At 35.5% G+C, this 10,253-nt stretch overlaps 1 protein-coding gene across 3 annotated transcripts in view; it reads left to right on the top strand.

The window, feature by feature from the left end:
- The first annotated feature begins 526 nt into the window (after window positions 1-526).
- The window catches only part of LOC150080951 (uncharacterized), a 233,556-nt gene continuing 223,829 nt past the window's right edge, over window positions 527-10,253 (top strand). For 2 of the 3 annotated variants that reach the window (XM_090382125.1, XM_090382128.1), the window contains exon 1: window positions 527-959. The gene's annotated coding sequence lies outside the window, so the exon portion shown is untranslated. The remainder of the gene's footprint in view (window positions 960-10,253) is intronic. The other variant, XM_090382126.1, reaches the window with a different exon arrangement.

Here is a 10,253-nt window from a genome sequence, read left to right as displayed (position 1 = left end):
TTTAGTAGCATTACATTATTTATTTATTTGCATTCATTATTAATCGGAATGGGGATTTTTGTTTAGTCTCGGGCAACGTAATATCTAGTTATTGCTTCTTGGTCTTTTGGCTAAGATTTCTAATAATTATAATTATTAATCAGTTGCACGATGGTGATTTGCTCAGAGGAGTGGATCAATAGGAAAACATAAAAATGAAAAAAAAAGTTTAATAAATACAGAAACAAATTACGTTGCGGCAGGGCGTAGGCCAATTATTTATACGCCGCTGTATTTGAGTGAAACGCCCAGAATAATTTGATTTTGGTGTTAAGAGCTATTTGCAAATGATATAAACCTATTTTTTAATTTTTGAAAGTTCCATTTATCGAAACACTTCATAACAACATCTTTGACTCCTTTCCCATTATTGCGCAACGAATGTTGGAATTGAAGTCTTAATATTTATTTTTTATAATAAAATAAACTGTTGTGGAACATTGTGCGGTCACCCGACTTGAATCCATAATTCATTGTAATACTGTTTTATTCACAAATTAGTAAATTAATCTGTGTAATTTATTCAACCTTTTGTAGTTGGTGAATGGCGCCTTAAATTAGTTTCAGATTTGGAATTCATAGCGTGAAATGGAGTGAAGAGAAGCTGTATGAACAATCTGTTTTCACTTGTGGATGTAATTTGCAAGACGTCCAGTTCTCGGTCAGTGATCTCTGCGCTTGCGCGGCGGTCGCGTCATGGTAAAGGAGTATTTTTGGTCTTTCGTTTTCTTACATAAGATTTTGATAGTTTTTTTTTAAGTCACCCAGGAACTGACCAAAGTTTATTTTGACCTACCATGGTTTGTTTTGTTTTTTAATATCACACGTTGATGTGATGATTAGTTATGAAATGTTGCTGTGAGCCACGCGCCTTAACTAGTTGCCGAAAATGCAAGTTTTTTATGTCGACGAGTGTAAGTGTAAGTCCATTTTATTATTGTTTCTTTCGTGGTTTATGTAAAAACAAATAGGTTTTTAATCCCTTGTTACTATGCGCTTTGTAATCACATCACAATTTAATAAACTGTCGGGCTGCAATCCTCGGAATCATTTTTGGTGAACACTTCGAACAGAATATGTTTTTTTTTTTTTGTGTGTGTGTTGAAAGAGAGCGGGCGAGCTCAAATCCTTACCTTACATTTTTGATAGTTGCTCCATCAATCAATCAGTCAATAATTAAGTAATTATAATATCGTATAAACGATGAGCGCTATTCACGTTATTTATTGTTGCAGTAATTAGTGCAGCCATACTCGATTATTTATGACATTTAAGCTAAATAGTATAATTGCTGGCAGAAGCGGTTGATTTGTTTGCATATTATTGCTGTTATCATTGCATTATCTTTCATAACCCTAGGCCCATAATTTCTATTGTATGACATTATAGAAGGTGGACTCAAAAGGTTCCAGGATTGAATTTTCATTTAAATATTTACAGATAATTATAATTACACTTCAATTTTTCAAAGGCCTTTGGCTGTTTACATTTTACCCTCTGTTATATAATTGCAAAACTGACCCTTCAAATCGTTTTTTTTTTTTTTACATAAGCATATTGTTGTATTCGCTGTAACTTCAGCTTTATTTGAAATTCATTGTCTCATTAATGGGTTCTTTAGTTGGGAGAAAGAAAATCAAAATCACGGTGCAAGAAAATGAATAAATATGATGTACAGTTGCATTGTTTCAGATATTATTGAATGAGAAGGAGCATTGTGGTGGAGAGTAATTTCACATTTTTCCTTGTCAATGGATCAGGTCTCTTAATTATTATCCTATTTTTTATTTAGTCTTAATTATTATCTTAATGATTTCGAAGTTATCCTATATGATTTGAAATAAATTCATTACAAACTATGCCTTTATAAACGTTTACCATTAGACCTGCCATTTTGAATTTTTTTAATTGAGAAGAAATGTTGAGATCTTCATTCAGAGGGTAGACATTTAATATGCAGGTTGTAAAGAAAACAATGGTTCATCTCTTATTACTATAGTTTTTAGAAATTGATTCATTATTACAAATTTCAAACAGTTGTTTTGAGATTTGCTGCTGAAAACTTGGAAAGGGAAGTTGCATAGTCCATTTTTTGTTTAAAATATCAAATATGACAGCTTGGTAATTGCTATATCATTCCAACTTGAGACACTGTCATTAATTCAAGAGTTCGTCATTAATATAAAATAATATTTATTTTCAATCCACTGCAGAATGAAGGCCTCTCCAGCAACTTTCCAGTTCTTTCTGTTTTGTGCAATGGCCATCCATTTACTACACACAAACTTGTGAATTTCATTTGTCCATCTCCATTGTTGTCTTCCAGGTTTTCTTCTAGCTCCTCTTGGGTACCATTCTGTTATTCTCTTAGTCCATCTGTCATCATGTCTTCGAGCTATGTGTCCTGCCCAAGACCATTTTAGTTCTTTAGCTTTGATAAGAATGTCCTTTACTTGAGTTTGCTGCATAATCCATGTGTTTCTCTTCTTATCTAACAGTCTGATTTCCAATATACTTCATTCCATTCTTCGCTGTGTAGTTCTCAGCTTCTCTTCCATTCTTTTGGTGAGTGCACAAGTTTCACTTCCATAAGTCATGGTGGGGAGTATACATTGGTTCATTATTTTATATTTCAGACAAACTGGGATATTGCTCCTCAGTATGTGACCATATTTCCTGAATGCTATCCATCCAAAATTATTATTCTTCTCTTGACTTCCAGCCATTTATCATTACAGTTAATAACTTGTCCCAGATAAGTATATGACTGCCGACCGGGCTAGCCGAGTGGGTAAAGTACCTGCCCGGCAACCCAAAGGTCGCGGGTTCGATTCCCGCCTCGGGCTTGGATCAGAGTACTGCAAAAACCTTGGGAGGTGCAATATGGCCACAGAAGCCGATGCGCCAACAACTACCAAATCAAAAAAAAAAAAAAAAAAAAGTATATGACTCCACCTTTTCAATTACTGCTCCTTCAATGATTATTTCCCTTTCTGTGGCATACTTGTTCATCATTACTTTTGTTTTAGCCATATTCATCTTTAGTCCAAAACTGATTGAGATTTTCCTCTAATTCTTCGGGATCATGGCTTATGACCACAATGTCATCTGCAAATCGTAAATGGTTTAGGTACTCTCCATTCACATTGACTCCTTTCTGCGACCAGTCTAATCTTCTGAAAGTTTCTTCAAGGGCAGCAGTAAACGAGTTCAGAGATGGTGTCTCCTTGTTGAACTCCTTTCTCAATTTTAAATTTGCTAATGTCTTTGTCTAGTCTAGTAAAGGAGGTAGCGTTCTCATATATTTTCTTCAAAATCATTATATATGGGGTATCTATGCCTTGTCTTTCCAGTGCACGAAACGTTGCCTTATGCTGTATGGAGTCAAATGCCTTTTCATAATCCACAAATGCCACGCACAATGGTGTTTTATATTCATTTGCTTTCTCCATTAGCTGTGATATTACATGAAGGTGATCCATAGCTGAGAATCCTGTCCTAAAGCCAGCTTGCTCTTTCGGTTGATTCTCATCATGTTGGACGTAGTACTACTTAATTGGTATGCTATTCTGATATCACTATGCAGTTATCAATATAGCATTTATCAGTGTTTAACCTCAATTGCCACTTCTCAGTCATATCTAATTTTTCTCAGCTTTGTTGCTGTAGTATGCCTTGTTTCCTGTCATTATACACCTATATCATTAGCCTTTGTATCGTCTGAAAACCTAGATAATAAGTTTAATATGCCTTTATCGGTATTATTAATAAATATTGAAAACATTGAGGCCAGCACTGAACCCTGTGTGACTCTACCAAACCTATACACCAGTAACATTAATCCAAGAAGAGCAGTGTCCATTTAGAACTGTCTTTTGCCCCTCAACCATCCCTTTATCCATAACAGTAATAATTTGTCTGTTCACATTAATTTTTTTTTTTTTTTTGTTGATCGCCTTGAGCAGTGGTTTTCAACCGGGGGTGCCGCAACAACATTCCAGGGGTGCCACGTAATTTGGGTTTAAGTTACTTAAACTTATTATTTTTTAAAATTTATATGTTTATTTCATTATAAAAAGGTGTACAGTACCTTTTTAATTTTGTGGTGATCTATAATTGATGCTTACTTAGTACCTCTATAAAAAGAATAAAATTATTATATGTTGTATATATATAATTTGTATTATTAAATGTAATTTTTATGATTATATTATTGTAATAACTATCATATAACATTTCTTTTTTAATATTATATATATATATATGTGCAGTAATTAAATAATGTTAAAATGTAGAGGCCGTCCTGTAGTTTGAAATTGATGCAATCCATGAACCAACCAGACCCTAGGCAACACTGGTTAGACATAAATATTAAAATTCAATAAAAATATACATAATATGCCGTCCATGGGAAAAGATAATTTGCAAGGGACTTTGTCGAGGGCTAAACCCCTACAAAATACCAAACCCATGGCTGGCTGAGCTATCAGTTTCTGTTGTTCAGTAGATTAGTTAAAATCTACATTTTAACATTATTTAATTACTGCATATATTTAACGACGGATGTAATGTTCTATCGCTGATGGCATTAATCCAATTGGTTAATATAATAAAAAATCCCTTTTCTATACTTTAATAATTATAATATCACAGTTCTACACTTTAGTAAATTGATTCTATATATATATATATATATATATACATACATACAGAGAGAGAGAGAGAGAATCGGATCTAACAGACAGAATATTGAGTAGGGGTGCTGCAAAATAAATTACTTAGGGGTACCATTATTAAAAAAAGGTTGAAAACCACTGGCCTCGAGAGTGTGGTAGTAATGTTTGTAATTTCCAAGAAATGTAAATCTCACTTGTCCTTTGGTCCATCATCAACTTTTGTAATTAATTGTTCTTAGCCACTTGCTTTTGTGAAGGAAGGGAATTTGTTTTCCAACCAAGTTCAGTCACATTACATCATTTCCAAGTGTTATAGTTTATAAATACTTATAAACTATAATTTAACAAAATAATGTGATGTGCTCAAAAAGAAGTTAGAGTCAAACATTGAGCACAAAATAAGATTTGGTAGACTTACACCACTAACAGGAGCACCCCTGGGTAAAGTATGCCAGAATTGTTTTTTCTTAATTTAAACAAAAAAGTTATGAGTGACATCAGTGCCACACTTATGAATTTCTCAATTATTTTGTCATTGAAGAAATTTGGCCATTAAAAAAAATAAAATGAAGTGTTTCTTTAAGCCTATTCATGGATATTAATTCTTATGTTGAAAAACAAGAATTTAAAATTAGTTGCATGCTGTCCAATTACCAAAGCATACCATCATTTTTGATCCAAGTGTCTCCCATCAGAAGCACTGATTTGCTTCATCTGTTGTGTACATCTCTTGGTGGCAGTCTGTTCACTGCACCTTGTGAAATATTTGATTATTTTAGTTATATTCAAGTTTTGCTTGACAGCAATAAAGATAACATCCAAATGTGGGCAATTTTTTAACATGCAAAAAAAAACAAAAAAACAAGAAAGAACTTTATCGTCTAAAGTGTGGCAGAGGGGGTTTTATTTTAAAAAAATTAAAAATATATGCATTTACTATAAAAAAAAAATGGATTATTCACAACTGTGTTCATAATAGATTGAAAATAAAGAATGGTATCAGAAAGTGAACAATTTAAAATTTTTTTTCATGCCAGTTACTAACAACTGGCATGAAAAACTAACAACATTTTAGAAGGAAAATTTGCATGTCTGTTGGTGGGTTAATAGACAAGGTGTTAGCCGATGAACAAACTGTTCAGCAATTTGGTGTAGCAAAGTTAGTAGTTGGAGTGAATACCATGACAAAACCCAGTTCAACTCAGTATAAAGAGATTCTCAGATTTTTATTTTTTTATTGAATTGGCTTGTCTTTTTTTCTGACAATCTTGTCAGAAAAAAGACAAGCGTGATGGTGGGAAACTTGTTAGTGAAGAATTGTGGGTACTTTTGTACTGTAGTATAAGAAAAATTCAAGCCTTCAGTGATTTGCAATGCTGCAGAACCTTTTCTTGGTTTCTCAATAAGAATGCTAGTAACTACAGCAAGTATTTGAACTTGAATACTTGAATTCGAATTTGTGACTATGAACTAGTAGGTTAAAAAAGAAAACTAGCAGATTTTGCTGCTTTTTGGTTTATGTTACATTACTTTTGATTTAGTTGTCACAAAATCGAAAATAATGATCAGTAACTGATAAAAATCTGACATGATCTGGATTCAACAGTTAGATAATGGAATAATATGAACTGTTGAAGCCTGTTACTTCAAGAAAATGTTACAGTAACTTGTAACAATTACATTACACCATGTGTAACAAAGTTGATTAAGTACTGTACTTTTCAGCCCACTAACTAATAGGTGATCATTTTCATTTTTACAGTAGCATTGTAACACAGTGGGATTGAGTAAAGGTAGTTACAAGGAAGACAAATCAACTATTTTGCTCTGAACCTTTTCTGCAAGACTTTTCTAGTCAGTTTTGATATAATTTTATATGATGCTGTCTAGTTAATAATGATGTAATAATTTGTAAGTTTAAATGATTAAGTATTAAACTTCATAAATAGAAATAACTGCATTTATTTTGCATTCACTTCAGATTTACTGATGTGATATTAATCTTGTCTGTCAGGCAGTCACAGGATCAGAAAGAATTTGTAATTTAATAATAGCTTAACATGATTGCAGAAGTAACATATGTCTATAATAACTGTGTAGTTATTATAGACATAAAAATGTGAAATATTAATACTTTCTCTAAGTTGACCACATTTCAGTTGGACCACAGGCAGCCAGCATAGTGGATTTCAAGTTGTTGAATAATACTACGTAACATACAAATATAACAATAATATACTATTCTCAATTACTTCATCAGTGCACACATATTGCATTAGTTTTAAGGAAACTATTAGTTATACATCTGTTGAATTACATAATAGAAAATATTAGAAAATTATACTTATCTCTGTTATGGATCAGTAGAGATTTTGTGTCAGAAGCTTTGCCTTACAAGATCTAGTAACTTACCTTTGAGTTTGCATTAAAACTAATAAAAAAAATTATACATTGATCAATCGAAAATAAAACAATTTTGGCTTATTTGTGCTTCCTTCTCACCACTATTATCCCTATTCTAGGTGGTAGATGACTCTCATCAACCGGCGAAATACCACCACTTTGCTTATTGGAGGCTTGAAGTGGTGGAACCCATGTTTAGTCTCTAGAGCTAAGTTCCGGTCAACCCTTCCCTATCTCTTCCATCATGCAGTATGATTGATGACTTTTGAGGTTATGATGAACGTTGTGGCGAGATCCAATATTCCTTACATTTCGAGGGTACAGCTCTAAAACGGTTTTCGCAGGCCGGCCGCTAGTTAGTACACCGGACCGAACCTATTGGTAACTCTCTAGGAGGCTTCCGGATCAGCTAGTGTATAATCTTGCTACCTCTACTCTGCCAGATAGTGACTGGAGGGAGTCCGAGTAGTGTGTATGCGGGGAGCATTGTCGAGGCCACGTTATGTCAAGGATCTGGGTATATTCTTCCCACATGTACGCCATATCCAAAAATTTCATTACTTCATACAGCATGTCCCACCCACTTTTTCTTACTATTGAATACACCATGAATTGTCAAACTAATAGAACAAGCTTATCTGCGAAAAGATCTAAACCTCCCAAGGATTTCCTAATTCATTTCACAAATATACGTGGTCTCAATTCTAATCTCAACGATGTCCATTTCCACTTGCAGTCTGCCAAACCCCATGTACTTTTTCTGACAGAATCTCAGTTATCGGTTGATTCAACTACTGTTCATCTCAGATGCCCAAATTATTCGCTGTATGATTCCTTTCGCCTCAAAGGTGGTACTTGTGCATATGTCCGTTCTGATATTCCCTGTCAGAGACTTGGCAATTTGGAATCTCCACTCTTTGATCTTCTCTGGCTTAAAATCTCTCTACCTCATTGTGTCAAATTCATCTGTTGTCTCTACCGTTCTCCCAACTCCACTAATCACTTGGAGCTCTTTGACTTCCTCTCGTTGCAACTTGACTTTCTCCAGTCCAACTTTCCTAACAGTGAGGTAATTTTCCTTGGTGATTTTAATGTTCACAACTCCAGCTGGCTTCCGTTTTCTAGTCACACCGACCCAGCAGGTCGAGATGCTGAGGCTTTTGCAATTACTAATGACCTAGCACAGATTGTTCATTTACCTACAAGAATACCGGACAATCCGAATCATACAGCCAATACGCTTGATCTTTTTCTCACAAACAACCCTTCTAAGTACACGGTCGAAGTGAGAGGCCCTTTAGGCACTTCAGATCACAACTTGGTGATTGTCTCTTCTCCAATGGAACCTTTATCTCATGGCTATTCCCAACCTCGTGTTGTTTGGCATTACAAGAATGCAAAATGGGATGACCTGCGAGACTTCTTTTCTTCTTTTCCTTGGTCGGATTACTGTTTCAAAACTCCTGATGTCAACGTTTGCTCAGATCGTGTCAGTGAAATTATTCTTGCAGGAATGGAATCCTTTATCCCACACTCCACTTTAAAATCTCGTCCTTTATCTAAACCTTGGTTTTCCAATAAATGTGCTAAGGCTGTTCAAGAGAAGAATGTTGCCTATCGTAATTGGCTTGTTTCTAATTCTTCAGTTTCATTTTCTGCCTACACCAAAGCTCGCAACAATTGTAAAGCAGTTATTAATCAGTCCAAACTAGAGTTTGAACAGGCTAAGAGTAGAAAACTTGCTTCTTGCCCTAATGGTAGCCGAGCATTCTGGTCTCTTGCCAAAGCTATTGGCCGCAACTTTTGCCCATCTCTGCTCCCACCTCTGTCCAAACCAGATGGTTCTGTTGTCACTTCAGCCAAGGATAAAGCTGACCTGCTAGCATCCCATTTTTCTTCCAGCTCATGTATTAATGAACTTGGTAAAACACCTCCCACCATTCCCAACACGGTCCATTCAATGCCTCCTGTGGTCTTCCGTCAAAAGGATATCAGAAGGATTTTGATGAATCTTGATGCTAAGAAAGCTCCAGGTCCTGATGGTATTTCTCCACTTGTTCTCAAAATCTGTGCTCCTGAACTTACTCCTATTCTTTGCCGCCTTTTTTCACTTTCTTATTCCAAAGGTGTTTTTCCTTCTGCTTGGAAATTTGCTCATATCCAGCCAGTTCCTAAAAAGGGTGACAAATCCCTCCCATCCAATTATCGTCCCATTGCAATTACTTCTACTCTTTCTAAAGTAATGGAGAAATCAATTAACCGCCAACTCTTAAACTACCTAGAAACCTTCCGTCTGATCAACGATCGCCAGTATGGATTCCGTCGGTGTCGATCCACTGGTGATATTCTGGCTTATGTTACCCATTTATGGACTACTTCAATGGAAAGGTTCGGTGAAACACAAGCAGTTGCTCTTGACATCTCAAAGGCTTTCGATCGTGTTTGGCATAAAGGTCTTCTAAACAAGCTTCCATCTTATGGTTTGCCAACTGTTTTTAGTAATTGGTTATCCAGTTTTCTCTCTGATCGCTCACTGAGGGTGATGGTAGATGGCTCTCTGTCTTCTAACTTCTCCACTAATGCCGGTGTCCCCCAAGGTTCAGTTCTTTCCCCCACTCTTTTCCTCTTGTATATCAATGACCTTCTTCCATTGACTGGAAATCCTATCCATAGTTTTGCCGATGATAGCACATTGCATTCAACTTTCCATTTTGAGAAACCTTGCCCTGCTCAATCAGCTTCAACTTCTCGAAAATCTGCTACCAATTCCTTAAATGCCGATCTTCAGGTAATTCTCCAGTGGGGCAAAGACAACTTAGTTGATTTCAACCCTTCTAAAACTCAGTCTTGTCTTATATCTCGCAAAAAGGATTCTTCTGCTCCTATGCTTATCTTTAGTGACACTCCAATTTCTAGGCAAAAGGATATATCTCTTTTGGGGATTACCCTGACTTCTAATCTCTCTTGGCACAAGCACATTACAAATATTGCTTCCTCTGCATCTAAAAAACTTGGTTTTCTCTTTCGCTCTCGGCGTTACTTTTCTTCCAAACAGCTGCTCACTCTGTATAAATCGCAAATCCGCCCTGCCATGGAATATTGTTCCCACATTTGGGGTGGTGCCCCCAAAACCTC

The sequence above is a fragment of the Mastigoproctus giganteus genome, chromosome 9 (assembly GCF_048544385.1).
Source record: "Mastigoproctus giganteus isolate SK-2022 chromosome 9, ASM4854438v1, whole genome shotgun sequence".
NCBI classification, from domain to species: domain Eukaryota; kingdom Metazoa; phylum Arthropoda; class Arachnida; order Uropygi; family Thelyphonidae; genus Mastigoproctus; species Mastigoproctus giganteus.
This window is presented reverse-complemented; position numbering and strand designations above follow the sequence as displayed.